This window comes from Balaenoptera borealis, assembly GCF_965194805.1.
Source record: "Balaenoptera borealis genome assembly, chromosome: 19".
Lineage (NCBI taxonomy): Eukaryota > Metazoa > Chordata > Mammalia > Artiodactyla > Balaenopteridae > Balaenoptera > Balaenoptera borealis.
This window is the reverse complement of record NC_138878.1, coordinates 4,362,912-4,367,261: the sequence shown is the minus strand read 5'-3', so window position 1 is coordinate 4,367,261 and position 4,350 is coordinate 4,362,912. Positions and strand designations below refer to the sequence as shown.

The 4,350-nt window shown below is 48.9% G+C and overlaps 1 long non-coding RNA gene across 1 annotated transcript; it reads right to left on the bottom strand.

The window, feature by feature from the left end:
- Window positions 1–2,471: 2,471 nt before the first annotated feature.
- Window positions 2,472–4,109, bottom strand: LOC309617018. The gene is made up of 2 exons (XR_014237726.1): window positions 3,778–4,109; window positions 2,472–3,588 (listed from the first exon to the last, which is right to left on the bottom strand). It is a non-coding gene; the product is annotated as an uncharacterized lncRNA (long non-coding RNA).
- Window positions 4,110–4,350: the final 241 nt, after the last annotated feature.

Here is a 4,350-nt window from a genome sequence, read left to right as displayed (position 1 = left end):
AACCCAGCATTTCCAAACTTCATTGAGCCCGAAACCCTTCTTTTGTCTCAAACCTCGTCCAGCCCTCCTCGAAACATGTTTTGCAGAACTACTGCCAACTTCGGGATAAGCTTACCCCCTTCCTGTTCCAGGAAAGGTTTCATTATATGAAGACCCTTTAGAAGGCACAGAACCTGTGGTCTGTTCTCCCCACCTCCGCCCAGGTCACGAGCAAAGAGGTGGTCGTTCAGTCAGAATCCAGGGGCAGGCTGGGCTGAGCACATGGAAAGACCATGCGTGCTTTGGGGAGCGGGGAAGGCTTTGACCTTGGGAAGCGGACAGGCACGAATTTTTAGCCTAAGCCAGCTGTTGTATTTTTGACTTCCAGGACGTGTCCCAGGATAAGGGTGCAGTGCTGGCCTCTATTCTAATAGATTTTCTTGTGCCTTGGCGGGTTAACATACCATGCCCTGCCCCTACTATTCTGTGATGTCTCCCTTGCCACTGTGAAGGATGTTTGTGATTTACACGCCTTAGAATCTAATATGATTGAGGCGGTGAGTGTTCCTTTAAAGGTAGGGTTGATGAGGAAGTTTCCTTTTGGAGACCAACTTCAGATAATTGGCAGTGGCTCCACTGCGCTAAGAAAGGTTTTTGAGCTCACTGGGGTCCGTGGAGCGGAGCGTTGTGACCCGTGAGCAGCGCCTGCCTGGATGAGGGAGAGCAAAGTGGTGGGACTGTGGCAGGTCTCTGCTGTCTGTGGTTTTAAGATGGAAATCACCATGCTGTGCAGTGCAGCTAAGATCGGAAGAAAATGGTTTATAACCCAGGTGGCCAGAGCTTGCGGATGTACTTGTGCAGGTGGCCATTAGAACTGCAAAATCACGATAGTGTGATTTCAAACCATGGTGATGAAAGCTTGGGTTCTCCTGGCTGCCATGTTGAGACAGAAACAGCAGCTTTTGCCATTATGTTGTCAAACTCAACGCTCCGAGCTGTTCTGCTAGAACTTTGACAATGCTTGGATCATCTTACTTTGATCTTTCGAAATGAGCCTGGTGGGCTTTTATTCAGGTTTTGATTTTTTTCTTTTAAAGAACTAGAGTTTTAACTTCCTATTAATGGTAGGTTTTGAGTTTGATCCTCACCCAAGTTGGAACCCTGTTTGCTTAAGCAGAGTAGAAAAGCTGAAGAAACCTTGTAACTTACAGTGGTCTTTCTGCTGTTTAAAATACAGAGAGATTATCTTAGCACCTTGCTTGTGTGTATGGCTCAATTCGCATTTTTAACATCCTGCTGCTTTAGAAATCTAGAGTACCAGGTAGGACTCCTTCTAGATCTTGATCTGAGCAGAAAACCTCATGTGTGTATTTATATTCTGAATGCCCCTCCCCTTGACCCTGAATGATAAGTCGACCTGAATGATAGGAACCCCAGAAGCCAGCCCTAAAGGGTGTTCAGTTTGGGATGGGAACCCAAATGCCAAAGGGAAGTGGAGTCCCTCCCAGGTCCCACTCTGAGTTCAGGTGAGTTCACCTGTGGCTCAGAGTGCCTGGCCCCTAAGCCAGGAGTGACCTTTGGGTGATTTGCAGCCGTGGGGGAAGGGAAAGGACGGCACCCTGCCACCCCGACCCCCTTGTAGACTTAGCGCCTCCCCCTCCTCTTACCCTGGTCCTCTGTGGCATGTGGCTCTGCCAGCATCTCACTTAGCTTTTGGCTCTCAGGACTTTTGGCTAGAATCTCAGACCACTGGTCCCAAACCAGAAGGGGCAGTTCCAGCCATGTGGCGTGGACATCCTTGCTGTCTCCATGGAGATTCTGAGCATCTTCAGAGGGAAAGGGGCGGAGTCCCCATCTCCAGGATAAACCTCTGAAATGTAGGGCAGCCCTCCCGGGTGCTTAGAGAGCCTGCCCTGTGTGTCCGCCAAGCCTGGCAGTTTTTTAAAGTTTTTTGAAATGTTTTGATACTTTTTGATACCATTTGCTAATAACCTTTTGTAGTTGCCTGCCGGGGTTCTCCACCTCCCCCCACCCCTCGAGCTTTCGCTACACAGCAGGCGTCCCCGGGTCAGCGCCAGGGTCTCGCCCACCTCCTGTGGCTGTGACTCTCCTCCGTGGCTGCGATCTGATACAAACTCTAGAGTTGTGTAAGGGCACACGTGGCCCGGGAGTGTGACTGTCTTGGGCCCCCCAACTGAGCATCAGGGCAGTGCTTTATGATGACACTCTAATGCCCTGAGATGTTGTGCATTTCTTCCAAAGGTCCTACCTCAGCAGAGTGTGCAGAGTTGAAAAGGTACCTGAGGGCTGACCCATATATATCACCTGTCCAATACAGGTCGTTCCTCAACCCAGGGCGTGGCTGGGTCTTGATTCACTCCCGTCCACGCCTCCTTTTAAAGAGACATTTTAACATGAAATCCACAAAAGCTGTAACAGTGAACCATCCTGCACTTTGCAGAGTGACTGCCCTTAGTTTTGGAGGTCGTTCATTTCTTTCTTTTTTTTTTTTTTCCCTTTTTACATGGGTAGAATTTGTGGCTTTGCAGGGTGTTTGGGGGTCTCAAGAAATTGTCTTTTGGTTGCCTTAGTTAAAAGAGTTGAATGAATGTACAAATTTTGGTGGTAGAGGGGGGTCGGAGGAGAAGAATCCTCCCGTGTCAGTTTTCTTTGAGAAAAGGAACTCCACTTTTCAGAGTTACTTGAGCCGTCCTTACAGGTTTGCTTGCGATGGAAGAAAAAGTCCTTTGGATCAACTGAAATCCATCATCACTACCAGCCCCCTTGCAAAATGAGTAAGATCTTTGATGATTAAGTATTGATAATTCATTGGGTATGTTCTGGCTACTCATGTTACCGAAATCTGTAATTACGTGTGTGCTCTTTTTTTAATTTGTTGCTTTTGTATTTGTAGTTGTATGACACCCAAAGCTTTTCTGTGTCTTACCTCTTCTTTAATTAATTTTCTGCACGTTGATTTTTCCCCCCTCTGTTTTTAATTCCATAAAGAATATTCAATTCTCAAAACACATTAAACGTGATTTGCCTGCTAGGGTCTGGCTTATTTTATAATTATATCCCTAGTCTTGTGTGGTTATTGTAATAATCTTCAGTCCTATTTTCTCTGCCTAAATGAAAAAGAACCCTTTGCATGTTGAGCCCAAATATAATTTGGAAATTAACCAGACTGCCTTTCAGTGTCTCCGCAGGCTGGGACGTTTCGATTCTGCTCTCACTGTGCTTCTAATTACTGTATTTTACCAGGAATTTCATTCAGATCCTTGATTGCAGCCCCAAGTCCTGTGACCGGAACTAAAACTATTTGCTTAAATTTGTGTCAGTTGGGGTAATTTGATAAGAAAAGAAAAACAGACAAGGAATGGGTTATGTTTATCAGAAAGATACAATAACATTTCTATAAGAACAGAGTCCCTTTACTGCCCTTAGGGCCCAAGAAGAGGACGATGGCCTCCTTGCACGGCCACCAGCAAGCAGACGAGCCCAGTCGCGGTCGGGCGTTTCTTCTCGGGCGTTTCTTCCCCCAGCGTAAGGCAGTTCAGCTTTGGGAGGATGGTGGGAAGTGTCTGCCATGCATATCACACCTGGAAACTGGATTCAAATTTGCCTCTGAGCCGGTGAGCTGCCCCCGATGGGACACCGGCTACCAGATGCTAAATTCGCCTGGATTCTTTCATTTCCAGAAGAATCTTAGGTTAGAAACGATACTCCTCCCCTTTTCCGGATGAAGCACCCAGAGCTCGAGCTAATTATCTTACCCAAGTGGAAGTACCTTATTACCTCCCCAGCAGGTCCGCATTCGTCTTGGTTTGGGTCCTCTTGAACAGAGAGCCTTAGGTGAGGACTTGGAGCTGGGCCTCACGTTCCCAGGAAGCCCAGCGAGACCAGGAAGGAGGAAAAGCTGCTAATCAGGTGCTTTATCTACGGCTGAGTAGTGAGGCCCCCCCGCACGCCGTGGCTTAAAGCCATAGCATCAGTTATTTTGGCTGACAAATCTGAGGGCTGCCTGGGCTCAGGTGAGCCGCTCTCACCTGGGTCTCACACAGTCCCGGCCAGGTGGCGGCTCCTGGAGGCTCACTGCCCCTCCCCCTCCTTCCTTTCCCCCTGCTCTGCTCCCCCCGCCCCTGCCCCATCCCACTGGTCTCTCTCTCTCTCTCTCTCTCTCTGGGCCCAGAGTCTCCCATCCTGCTCCTTGAGGGCATCGCAAAGGCCCCCCAGATTGGAGGTGGCGGGGCGACAGAGATGGCATCTCTCGGCGGGAAGTGGGGGGCGGGTGGGTATCAATGAATTGGAAAATCCCACAGGAGCCTGTGTGTTCCCACACGTCCTCTGCCCAAGGAAGGGGGACGGGAT